General features: G+C 39.5%; 1 long non-coding RNA gene and 1 pseudogene across 1 annotated transcript in view; both read left to right on the top strand.

Moving 5' to 3' along the window:
- LOC133074974 (uncharacterized) overlaps window positions 1–14150 on the top strand; it is a 50019-nt gene that overhangs the window by 12817 nt on the left and 23052 nt on the right. The gene's annotated exons all lie outside the window — the stretch shown is intronic.
- On the top strand, window positions 9321–10263 carry LOC133075430 (small ribosomal subunit protein uS2-like; annotated as a pseudogene).

Here is a 14150-nt window from a genome sequence, read left to right as displayed (position 1 = left end):
AATTAAAATTAAAAAAAACAAGAAATTGAGGCTGGAGCTGTGCTCCGTTCCCATTGCTGAGGTGCAGCCCCACGCAAGGGCCCTGCAGGTTCTCTTCCTGGAACCCCGGGATACCTGAGACTCTGGTGGGTTGGTCAGGCTCTGTGACAAGCAGGAAAGAGACTCTGAGTTCATTACTTTTATCTTTTGCAATATACTTTATAAGTATTTATAATAAAGGTAATATAATATTGAAATAAAATTCAAGTCCATTTTGCTTCCCTCCTCCTTTGCCTTCTTTCACTTTTTTCCCCAGAGACAACCCCAGGGAGTGTCCTCCAGTACACCTCTCTAAACGTATATGTATCCATTGGCAATATATAGTGGTTTTTTTTATTTTAAATAATTTGTATCCTACTGTTTAAATTTTCTACAACCTGTTTCTTTTTTCTTCTCAGTGGTATGTTTTAGTGACCTATGTTAATAAGGTTAACACACAGAGACCTAGTTCATTTTTTAAATTGCTATTTTAATGTTCTTAGGCATATAAACTTTACTTTTTATTTCTCTCTGATGGGTTTTAGATTGTTCTTTTGGTAGCTGTCTCTTAGCACTTATTTGCAAGTTTCTCTAGAGGAGGACTTTCTAGGTCACAAGGAATGTAAATTTTCAGCTTTACTGGATATTGGTAATTTGACATCAAAACAATTGTTCATTTTCACTCCCACTAGTAGAATATGCAAGTTCCTCTTTTCCACTTCCTTTCCAACATCTCATATTGTCCGGTTTGACGTTTTGTAGACAATCAGAGGGATATAATGTGGCATCTAATTTAATTCGTGTTTCTCTAAGTATAGTGAGGAGGAGGACATTTTGTGAATTTTGGTGATTTTGTTTGCCTTTTCTCCTTCCTCTTCATATTTTTTGTCCATTCTTAAAAATTGGGGGTTTCGTTTTGTTGCTTTATAATTTTATTTCCTTGTGTTTCTTAGATACTTTGCAATACATGTTACAAATATCTTCTCCTAGTTTGTGGTTTGTTTTTTCAATCAAATATTTAAGCTAAACTTTAATTTTGGCATCATTTTAAAAATACATGCAAATTTCTAAGTCTTTTCCTTTACGATTCATACATTCTGGCTTAAGATATTCTGCTTAACTCAACGTCATGAAGATAATCTGTACATTTCCTTCTAATCATATAAAAGTTGTGCTTCACATATTTTGGTCTTTATTCTTTCTGGAACTTATCTGTGAAAAGAGTGTTCAATAAGGTTCTAATTTTATTTATTTACAGATAACCTTCTGATTGTGCAAACAATTCAGGCTCACTGTTAAAATTCAACTAATCATTTAACATATGAAGAAAGACATTAAAAGTCACCTGAAATCCTACTGCCCCAAGAGAGTCACCACTGATATTTTCAATATCATTTGTTGATATCCCCTCTTTCCCCCTTGATTATGATCCTGCAGCTGTCACACAGGGAGGGGACTTTTCTAGCATTCAAGTAAACTTAAAGAATTAATACTAGAGCATCACTACTCATCAGGGAAATGCAAATCAAAACCACAATGAGATATCGTCTCACACCTGTCAGAATGGCCATCACCAGGAAGACCACAAATAACAAATGTTGGAGAGAATGTGGAGAAAAGAGAACCTCTCACACTGTTGGTGGAAATGTAAACTGGTGTAGCTACTGTGGAAGACAGTATGGAGGTTTCTCAAAAAACTAAAAATACAATTACCATACGACCCAGCAATTCCACTCCTGGGTATAAAGCTGAAAAAAACCAAAACAATAATTCAAAAAGATACATGTACCCAATGTTCATAGCAGCATTATTTACAATTGCCAAGATATGGAAACAACCTAAGTGTCCATCAACAGATGAATGGATAAAGAGGTTATGGCATACATATATATATAAATAGAATACTACTCAGCCATAAAAAACAATGAAATTTTGCCATTTGCAGCAACCTGGATGGACCTGGAGGGCATTATGCTAAGTGAAATAGGTCAGACAGAAAAAGACAAATACTGTAGGATATCACTTATATGTGTAATCTAAAAACTACAATAAACTAGTGAATATAACAAAAAAGAAGCAGGCCCACAGATACAGAGAACAAACTAGTGGTGACCAGTGGGGAGGGGGAGGGGCAATAAAGGGGTGGGGGAGTGGGAGGCACAGATTATTGTGTGTAAGATAGGCTCAAGAGAAATGCAAATCAAAACTACAATGAGGTATCACCTCACACCGGTCAGAATGGCCATCATCAAAAAATCTACAAACATTGGGAAGCAGCCGCATAGCACAGGGAGATCAGCTCGGTGCTTTGTGACCACCTAGAGGGGTGGGATAGGGAGGGTGGGAGGGAGGGAGATGCAAGAGGGAAGAGATATGGGAACATATGTATATGTATAACTGATTCACTTTGTTATAAAGCAGAAAGTAACACACCATTGTAAAGCAATTATACTTCAATAAAGATGTTAAAAAAAAAAATCTACAAACAACAAATGCTGGAGAGGGTGTAGAGAAAAGGGAACCCTCTTGCACTGTTGGTGGGAATGTAAATTGATACAGCCACTATGGAGACAGTACGGAGGTTCCTTAAAAAATTAAAAATACAACTACCATATGACCCAGCAATCCCACTACTGGGCATATACCCTGAGAAAACCATAATTCAAAAAGAGTCATGTATCACAACTAGCTGCTGGACAATCATCGACAGGAAGACACTGGAATTCACCAAAAAAGATACCCCACATCCAAAGACAAAGGAGAAGCCACTATGAGACGGTAGGAGGGGCGCAATCACAGTAAAATCAAATCCCATAACTGCTGGGTGGGTGACTCACAGACTGGAGAACACTTATACCACAGAAGTCCACCCACCGGAGTGAAGGTTGTGAGCCCCACGTCAGGCTTCCCAACCTGGGGTTCTGGCAACAGGAAGAGGAATTCCTAGAGAATCAGACTTTGAAGGCTAGTGGGATTTGATTGCAGGACTTTATGACAGGACTGGGGGAAACAGAGACTCCACTCTTGGAGGGCACACACAAAGTAGTGTGCGCATCAGGACCCAGGGGAAGGAGCAGTGACCCCAAGGGAGACTGAACCAGACCTACGTGCTAGTGTTGGAGGGTCTCCTGCAGAGGCGGGGGGTGGCTGTGGCTCACCATGGGGACAAGGACACTGGCAGCAGAGGTTCTGGGGGTGCTCCTTGGCGTGAGCCCTCCCAGAGTCGGTCATTGGCCCCACCAGGGAGCCCGGGTAGGCTCCAGTGTTGGGGTGCCTCAGGCCAAACAACCAACAGGGAGGGAACCCAGCCCCACCCATCAGCAGTCAAGTGGATTAAAGTTTTACTGAGCTCTGCCCACCAGAGCAACAGTCAGCTCTACCCACCACCAGTCCCTCCCATCAGGAAACTTGCACAAGCCTCTTAGATAGCCTCATCCACTAGATGGCAGACAGCAGAAGCAAGAAGAACTACAATCCTGAAGCCTGGGGAACAAAAACCACATTCACAGAAAGACAAGATGAAAAGGCAGAGGGCTATGTACCAGATGAAGGAACAAGATAAAACCCCAGAAAAACAACTAAATGAAGTGGAGATAGGCAACCGTCCAGAAAAAGAATTCAGAAAAATGATAGTGAAGATGATCCAGGACCTCGGAAAAACAATGGAGGAAAAGATCGAGAAGATGCAAGAAATGTTTAACACAGACCTAGAAGAATTAAAGAACAAACAAACAGAGATGACCAATACAATAACTGAAATGAAAACTACACTAGAAGGAATCAATAGCAGAATAACTGAGGCAGAAGAACGGATAAGTGACCTGGAAGACAGAATGGTGGAATTCACTGCTGCGGAACAGAATAAAGAAAAAAGAATGAAAAGAAATGAAGACAGCCTAAGAGACCTCTGGGACAACATTAAACGCAACAACATTCGCATTATAGGGGTCCCAGAAGAAGAAGAGAGAGAGAAAGGACCAGAGAATATATTTGAAGAGATTATAGTCGAAAACTTCCCTAACATGGGAAAGGAAATGGCTACCCAAGTCCAGGAAGCGCAGCGAGTCCTATACAGGATAAACCCAAGGAGAAACAGGCCGAGACACATAGTAATCAAATTGGCAAAAATTAAAGACAAAGAAAAATTATTGAAAGCAACAAGGGAAAAACGACAAATAACATACAAGGGAACTCCCATAAGGTTAACAGCTGATGTCTCAGCAGGAACACTACAAGCCAGAAGGGAGTGGCATGATATACTTAAAGTGATGAAAGGGAAGAACCTACAACCAAGATTACTCTACCCAGCAAGGATCTCATTCAGATTCGATGGAGATATCAAAAGCTTTACAGACAAGCAAAAGCTAAGAGAATTCAGCACCATCAAACCAGCTCTACAACAAATGCTAAAGGAACTTCTCTAAGTGGGAAACACAAGAGAAGAAAAGGACCTACAAAAACAAACCCAAAACAATTAAGAAAATGGTCACAGGAATATACATATCGATAATTACCTTAAACATGAATGGATTAAATGCTCCAACCAAAAGACACAGGCTTGCTGAATGGATACAAACACAAGACCCATATATATGCTGTCTACAAGAGACCCACTTCAGACCTAGGGACACATACAGACTGAAAGTGAGGGGATGGAAAAAGATATTCCATGCAAATGGAAATCAAAAGAAAGCTGGAGTAGCAATACTCATATCAGATAACACACATTTTAAAATAAAGAATGTTACAAGAGACAAGGAAGGACACTACATAATGATCAAGGGGTCAATCCAAGAAGAAGATATAACAATTATAAATATATATTCACCCAACATAGGAGCACCTCAATACATAAGGCAACTGCTAACAGCTATAAAAGAGAAAATCAACAGTAACACAATAATAGTGGGGGACTTTAACACCCCACTTACACCAATGGACAGATCATCCAAAATGAAAATAAATAAGGAAACAGAAGCTTTAAATGACACAATAGACCAGATAGATTTAATTGATATTTATAGGACATTCCATGCAAAAACAGCAGATTACACTTTCTTCTCAAATACACATGCAACATTCTCCAGGATAGATCACATCTTGGGTCACAAATCAAGCCTCAGTAAATTTAAGAAAACTGAAATCATATCAAGCATCTTTTCTGACCACAATGCTATGAGATTAGAAATGAGTTACAGGGGAAAAACCGTAAAAAACACAAACACATGGAGGCTAAACAATACATTACTAAATAATCAAGAGATCACTGAAGAAATCAAAGAGGAAATCAAAAAATACCTAGAGACAAATGACAATGAAAACACGACGGTCCAAAACCTATGGGATGCAGCAAAAGCAGTTCTAAGAGGGAAGTTTATAGCTATACAAACCTACTTCAAGAAACAAGAAAAATCTCAAATAAACAATCTAACCTTATACCTAAAGGAACCAGAGAGAGAAGAGCAAACAAAACCCAAAGTTAGCAGAAGGAAAGAAATCATAAAGATCAGAGCAGAAATAAATGAAATAGAAACAAAGAAAACAATAGCAAAGATCAATAAAAGTAAAAGCTGGTTCTTTGAGAAGATAAACAAAATTGATAAACGATTAGCCAGACTCATCAAGACAAAGAGGGAGAAGACCCAAATCAATAAAATTAGAAATGAAAAAGAAGAAGTTACAACAGACACCACAGAAATACAAAGTATCTTAAGAGACTACTACAAGCAACTCTATGCCAATAAAATGGACAACCTGGAAGAAATGGACAAATTCTTAGAAAGGTATAACCTTCCAAGACTGAACCAGGAAGAAATACAAAATATGAACAGACCAATCACAAGTAATGAAGTTGAAACTGTGATTAAAAATCTTCCAACAAACAAAAGTCCAGGACCAGATGGCTTCACAGGTGAATTCTATCAAACATTTAGAGAAGAGCTAACACCCATCCTTCTCAAACTCTTCCAAAAAACTGCAGAGGAAGGAACACTCCCAAACGCATTCTATGCGGCCACCATCACCCTGATACCAAAACCAGACAAAGATACTACAAAAAAAGAAAATTACAGACCAATATCACTGATGAACATAGATGCAAAAATCCTCAACAAAATACTAGCAAACAGAATCCAACAACACATTAAAAGGATCATATACCATGATCAAGTGGGATTTATCCCAGGGATGCAAGGATTCTTCAATATACTCAAATCAATCAATGTGATACACCATATTAACAAATTGAAGAATAAAAACCATATGATCATCTCAATAGATGCAGAAAAAGCTTTTGACAAAATTCAACACCCATTTATGATAAAAACTCTCCAGAAAGTGGGCATAGAGGGAACCTACCTCAACATAATAAAGGCCATATACGACAAACCCACAGCAAACATCATTCTCAATGGTGAGAAACTGAAAGCATTTCCTCTAAGATCAGGAAAAAGACAAGGATGTCCACTCTCACCACTATTATTCAACATAGTTTTGGAAGTCCTAGCCACGGCAATCAGAGAAGAAAAAGAAATAAAAGGAATACAAATTGGAAAAGAAGAAGTAAAACTGTCAGTGTTTGCAGATGACATGATACTGTACATAGAGAATCCTAAAAATGCCACCAGAAAATTACTAGAGCTAATCAATGAATTTGGTAAAGTTGCAGGATACAAAATTAATGCACAGAAGTCTTTTGCATTCCTATACGCTAATGATGAAGAATCTGAAAGAGAAATTAAGGAAACACTCCCATTTACCACTGCAACAAAAAGAATAAAATACCTAGGAATAAACCTACCTAGGGAGACAAAAGACCTGTATGCAGAAAACTATAAGACACTGATGAAAGAAATTAAAGATGATACCAACAGATGGAGAGGTACACCATGTTCTTGGATTGGAAGAATCAATATTGTGAAAATGACTATACTACCCAAAGCAATCTATAGATTCAATGCAATCTCTATCAAATTACCAATGGCATTCTTTACGGAACTAGAACAAAAAATCTTAAAATTTGTATGGAGACACAAAAGACCCCGAATAGCCAAAGCAGTCTTGAGGGAAAAAAACGGAGCTGGAGGAATCAGACTCCCTGACTTCAGACTATACTACAAAGCTACAGTAATCAAGACAATATGGTACTGGCACAAAAACAGAAACATAGATCAATGGAACAAGATAGAAAGCCCAGAGATAAACCCATGCACCTATGGTCAACTAATCTATGACAAAGGAGGCAAGGATATACAATGGAGAAAAGACAGTCTCTTCAATAAGTGGTGCTGGGAAAACTGGACAGCTACAGGTAAAAGAATGAAATTAGAACACTCCCTAACACCATACACAAAAATAAACTCAAAATGGATTAGAGACCTAAATGTAAGACCAGACACTATAAAACTCTTAGAGGAAAACATTGGAAGAACACTCTTTGACATAAATCACAGCAAGATCTTTTTTGACCTACCTCCTAGAGTAATGGAAATAAAAACAAAAATAAACAAATGGGACCTAATGAAACTTCAAAGCTTTTGCACAGCAAAGGAAACCATAAACAAGATGAAAAGACAGCCTTCAGAATGGGAGAAAATATTTGCAAATGAATCAACAAACAAAGGATTAATCTCCAAAATATATAAACAGCTCATGCAGCTCAATATTAAAGAAACAAACAACCCAATCCAAAAATGGGCAGAAGACCTAAAATGACATTTCTCCAAAGAAGACATACAGATGGCCAAGAAGCACGTGAAAAGCTGCTCCACATCACTAATTATCAGAGAAATGCAAATCAAAACTACAGTGAGGTATCACCTCACACCACTTAGAATGGGTATCACCAGAAAATCTACAAACAACAAATGTTGGAGAGGGTGTGGAGAAAAGGGAACCCTCTTGTACTGTTGGTGGGAATGTACATTGATACAGCCACTATGGAGAACAGTATGGAGGTTCCTTAAAAAACTAAAACTAGAATTACCATATGACCCAGCAATCCCACTACTGGGCATATACCCAGAGAAAACCATAATTCAAAAAGACGCATGCACCCCAATGTTCATTGCAGCACTATTTACAATAGCCAGGTCATGGAAGCTACCTAAATGCCCATCAACAGACGAATGGATAAAGAAGTTGTGGTACATATATACAATGGAATATTACTCAGCCATAAAAAGGAACGAAATTAGGTCATTTGTTGAGACATGGATGGATCTAGAGACTGTCATAGAGAGTGAAGGAAGTCAGAAAGAGAAAAACAAATATCGTATATTAACGCATGTATGTGGAACCTAGAAAAATGGTTCAGATGAACCAGTTTGCAGGGCAGAAGTTGAGACACAGATGTAGAGAACAAACGTATGGACACCAAGGGGGGAAAGCCAAGGGGGGGTGGGGATGGTGGTGTGATGAATTGGGCAATTGGGATTGACACGTATACACTGATGTGTATAAAACTGATGACTAATAAGAACCTGCTGTATAAAAAAATAAATAAAATTCAAAAATTAAAAAAAAAAAAGAGTCTTGTAACCGCAATGTTCAATGCAGCACTATTTACAATAGCTAGGACATGGAAGCAACCTAAGTGTCCATCAACAGATGAATGGATAAAGAAGATGTGGCACATATATACAATGGAATACTACTCAGCCATAAAAAGAAACGAAATTGAGTTATTTGTACTGAGGTGGATGGACCTAGAGTCTGTCATACAGAGTGAAGTAAGTCAGAAAGAGAAAAACAAATACCATATGCTAACACATATATATGGAATCTAAAAAAAAAAAAAAAAGGTTCTGAAGAACCTAGGGGCAGGACAGGAATAAAGACGCAGACATAGAGAATGGACTTGAGGACACGGGGAGAGGGAAGGATAAGCTGGTACCAAGTGAGAGAGGGGCATGGACATATATACACTACCAAATGTAAAATAGACAGCTAGTGGGAAGCCGCCTCATAGCACAGGGAGATCAGCTCGGTGCTTTGTGACCACCTAGAAGAATATGATAGGGAGGGTGGGAGGGAGACGCAAGAGGGAGGAGATATGGGGATATATGTATATGTATAGCTGATTCACTTTGTTATACAGCAGAAACTAACACAATATTGTAAAGCAATTATACTCCAATAAAGATGTTAAAAAAAAAAAAGATAGGCTCAGGGATGTATTGTACAACACAGGGAATATAGCCCATATTTTGTAATTACTGTAAATGGAATGTAACCTTTAAAATTATATTAAAAAAAATTTTTTAAAAAGAATACTAGCTTTCTTTCCACGTCAGTCAGACAGGGGTCCATATGGCGTTGTTCTGGATTCCCATCATAACTTAAAGGGAAACTTTCACAATGTCCGGAGCCCTTGATGTCCTGCAAATGAAGGAGGAGGATGTCCTCAAATTCCTTGCAGCAGGAACCCACTTAGGTGGCACCAACCTTGACTTCCAAATGGAACAGTACATCTACAAAAGGAAAAGTCATGGCATCTACATCATAAATCTGAAGAGAACCTGGGAGAAGCTTCTGTTGTCAGCTCATGCCATTGTTGCCATTGAAAACCCAGCTGATGTCAGTGTCGTATCCTCCAGGAATACTGGCCAGCAAGCTGTGCTGAAGTTTGCTGCTGCCACAGGAGCCACTCCTATTGCTGGCCACTTCACTCCTGGAACCTTCACTAACCAGATCCAGGCAGCCTTCCAGGAGCCAAGACTTCTGGTGGTTACTGATCCCAGGGCTGACCACCAGCCCCTCACAGAGGCCTCTTACGTTAACCTGCCTACCACTGCTCTATGTAACACAGACTCTCCTCTGCATTATGTGGACATTGCCATCCCATGCAACAACAAGTGAGCTCACTCAGTGGGTCTGATGTGGTGGATGCTTGCCCGGGAGGTTCTGCGCATGCGTGGCACCATCTCCCGTGAACACCCATGGGAGGTCATGCCTGATGTCTACTTCTACAGAGATCCTGAAGAGACTGAAAAGGAAGAGCAGGCGGCAGCTGAGAAGGCTGTGACCGAGGAGGAATTTTAGGGTGAATGGACCGCCCCACCTCCTGAGTTCACTGCTCCTCAGCCTGAGGTGGCGGACTGGTCCGAAGGTGTGCAGGTGCCCTCTGTGCGTACTCAGCAGTTCCCCATTGAAGACTGGAGTGCTCAGCCCGCCACTGAAGACTGGTCTGGAGCTTCCACTGCTCAGGCCACTGAGTGGGTAGGAACAACCACTGAGTGGTCTTAAGCTGTTCTTCCACAAACTCTTAAAATGGAAATAAGCTGACGGAAAGTAAACAGTTTCTAAAAAAAAAAAAAAGAATACTAGATCTGGATATAATTTATAGAATTTGAAGTATCAGCATACAGGATTTTCAAGTTAGAGTACATCATGTGATTGCCTCATTTCATTAAGCAATGTAAATAAGTAAAAAGAATAAAAAGGAGCATCGTGTGAGAAGTTAGGATTTCCCAGGAAAAGCCAGTTCTCTATGGTTTGGGAAAGTATAGCACTAAGAACTGCCAGTTTTTGAAACCAGAGCACAAGTTCTCCTAGTGTCACATCCAGCATGCTAGGTTCATCTTGCTAAATGTTTTCCAATTAAGACCATTGATAGTGCCTCTAACAAATAACTTATCTTTAATTTTGTCACAGAAGTATGTAAGTAAAAACAGAGCCAATTCCTAGAAAAGCTCTAACTAATTTGATAAAATGTGTGTACCTGCATCACTCTATTTTGGAGATTCTGTGGAAAGAAGTCGTTTATCAAATTTCATTACCATCAAGAAACAGGCCATCATATCTTTCCTCTGCATACACGAATATCACTTGCTGTTCTTCATGAACTCATATGTAAATTCCTCTGTGGGTACATTAAAAATACATTTGATTTTTGAATTAAGACAATTATCAAAACCATATATAGATCACGTTTATCTGCATGCGGGATGAGAGTTACTCAGCCTTTATGTAGACGTTTTACAATATACAAAGCATGGATTTTTGCAAATGTATCCGGTCATTACTAATTTCTGTGCCCAAGTGGTGTGAAAACGTTTTAAATGACTAGAATATTCAGTGTAGAGTTCAGTTAAAAATTGCAGAACTGTATGAAGAGATTTGGAAGAGCTACATAAGGATTAAGTCCGTCATCCCGAATGTAGCCATGGAGCTGAATTCGGAACGAACCCAGGCTGCTAGACTGCATCACTGGTCCACCCCCTCAGATCTGGAAAGCTGTTTTCCTTGAGGACACTGCTAAGGAGAAAAGAGGAAATCGTCTCTATATGTGTTTCTGAGACGACTTCAAGGGGTTTTCGGTGGGCAAAAAATTTCCAGCGTGCGGGTTTTTTTTGTTTGTTTTTTGTTTTGTCTCATTTGAAAGTGTGGTTTTCAACTAGCTTGGTGCTGTCACTACAGTCATTTTACCTGACCTCTTTTTTTCAACAGGCGTAAGGCAAGGCTGAGCTCATACTTTCATGAAAGCCACTCTGCCACCTAAGCAGAATGAACGCTGTTAGAAGAGCACAAATTGTAATTAAACAAAAATCCAGCAGCCAGCAGTTTCTTTTGACCACAGTGGTTTTTTCCTCCTGCTCATTCTGCTGAAACAGCAGCGCTGCTGTACACTGCAAGTCCCTACTTTCTGCTCGAATTTGCTGTTCCTCTGATGAGAATTGTGCGTGAGGACGTTTTGTTTCGGGTGTGTTACGGGTTGCACATGCAGCTGGATTTCAAGTTTCTAAAGACGTGGGTCTCTCCCTCATTTCCATATCTTCTCCTCTATAGGATCCAACCCGGGGCTGTCGTAGGTGCTGGATTATTGTCTGTTGAGTGAATGTGAGACTGAATAAATGAGTGACTGAGCAGATATTTCCAGTCCCCTGTTTTGTAAACTAAACAGTGCAAGCTGGATGGGATCCATTTCAATTACAGAGCAGGATCTGTGCAATGCAGAAATAAAAAGATGAGAACAAGACTCCAACAAGATGAGGCAGGAGCTGGAGTTCACCAATTCCTTAGTGATGGTGGTTTAGATCTGTGTAGACGTATGTCATAGGGTATATACGTGTGTGTATGTACAGATAGTATGTGTTATGTAATTATACACCCATTCATGTAATTATTTCTATAGTTCTATGTGTTGTATATTATGTATACATGTAGGACATATATAAGCATATATGTATTGTGTATGTGTGTATATACATGTGTGTATGTATGTGTAGATGTGTACAAATATATATACATGTATATATACATATATATATTTCAAAGAATTTGCAGCAGAATCCCTCTTGACAACTATCTTTGTTTAGAAAAATACCTTGATTATCCACTTGTGGGTGGAAAGGAAGTAAAGTCATAGCTAAACAAATCTGAATCTAAACATCCAGAGGAATCTGGGAGTCAAGAGAGTAGAAGGGAAAGAGATTGAAGAGAGAGGTGGGATTCTACAAGGCTTTGCTTGGGAAAGTCGTCTTGGGGGAAGGCAAAGAAAAGAGGCTGAATTCCAGGTCTGGGTTGGTCCAAAGCAGAAAAAAGATGCCGACAGTGGAAGTGGCCCCCAAGAGAGATGTGAGCTCAGCCAGAGCAGGATTTTGTAACTGAAAGTGAATACCAGTCTATAAAATCTCAAGAATTAATAAGTAAATCTGGGGCAATCATTAGACCTCTCACTGACTTGGCAAGAAGGCTCAAACAAATTTTCATTAAATCTTAGAAGTCGCTGGCACTTCAACTTATGTCTCTGGGTTCCTTAAATCCAGCATAGGGTGAGGATTGAGAAACCCTCTCTTCATTCCAACAAATCAGCTCATGTGGGCTCTTCCTAAGGCCCAGAGTGACAAAGAAGACAAAAGCAAGAAGATAAACAAATAAACTAAGCCCACAGCCTCTTCCAGGGGTTGTTAACACTAGATTTTGAAGACCTACTAAGCAGCTCCAGTCCTGACCTGGTGCTGAACCTGAGCCCTCCACATGGAACGTCCCTGACTCATACCTGTGCCCAGAGGCCTCACTGAGCAGTGAGGCGAGGATGGGGCTCGGGGGGCAACCTGGGACAATACGGTAGCTTAGTCAAAATGGTCACAGCCTTGTGGTGGAGTCTTTTCACCTTTCCCTCCAGGGCTCTATTAATTCATATATTAAAAACAGCAAGGTGATTTTATACTTGTAGACAGAGATGGTCACTGTTCCCGTTTGACAAATCAGAGGGCTGAGGCTTCAGCTTGCTCAGCACCAGCAGAGCAGGATTCTGGGTGAGGAATTATGATTCCTTGGGATGGGCTTGGTTCACTGGACACCATTGTCCTTCTCTACAAAGGGTGTATTGTGAAATGTTTACAAAAGCACTTTTAGGAAGAGTTCAATGTCTATTTCTATCTTGGTGAGAATGTGGGTGAATGTATATGAGCGGTGGCAGAGTCCCCTGGCAGAGGGAGAAGGGAATTTACACTTGCTGTGTTCCTACCAGAGCCCAGGACTGGGTTCCTTACCTACATCACCTGCGCTTTCTGAGAGATAAAGCAGCAGCAACGGACTTTCTGGGGAGATATAATGTTCTATAACTTAATAGGACGGTCACACAGGGTATGCATTTGTCAAAAGGCAACAACTGGTCCATTTAAGATTTGGGCTTTTCATTCTTTCAAAATTTTACCTCAAAAGAAGTAGAACCATAAACAGATACTGAACTCTGGTCAATGATATAGATGCTAGAGTGTTTAGCTGTGAAATGCTCTTATGTCCAAAGCTTACTTTTTTTTTTTAATTTAAAAAATTGAACTATAGTTGATGTACAATATTATATGTTACAGATGTACAAGAGAGTGATTCACAGTTTTAAAGATTATACTCCATTTATAGTTTTTATAGAATATTGGCTATATTCCCTGTGTTGTACAATATATGCTTGTAGCTTATTTTATACATAATAGTCTGTACCTCTTAATCCCCTACCCCTGTACTGCCCCTCCCCGCTTCCCGTTCCTCACTGGTAACCACTAATTAATTTGTTTTCTATATCTGTAGGCATGCTTCTTTTTTCTTATATTCACTAGTTTTTTGTATTTTCTTTAGATTCCACATATAAGTGATATTATACAGTATTTGTCTTTTTCTGACTTATTTCA

The sequence above is a fragment of the Eubalaena glacialis genome, chromosome 15 (genome assembly GCF_028564815.1).
Source record: "Eubalaena glacialis isolate mEubGla1 chromosome 15, mEubGla1.1.hap2.+ XY, whole genome shotgun sequence".
Classification (NCBI taxonomy): domain Eukaryota; kingdom Metazoa; phylum Chordata; class Mammalia; order Artiodactyla; family Balaenidae; genus Eubalaena; species Eubalaena glacialis.
The sequence above is the reverse complement of the archived record's forward strand: the minus strand, read 5'-3'. Positions and strand labels throughout refer to the sequence as shown.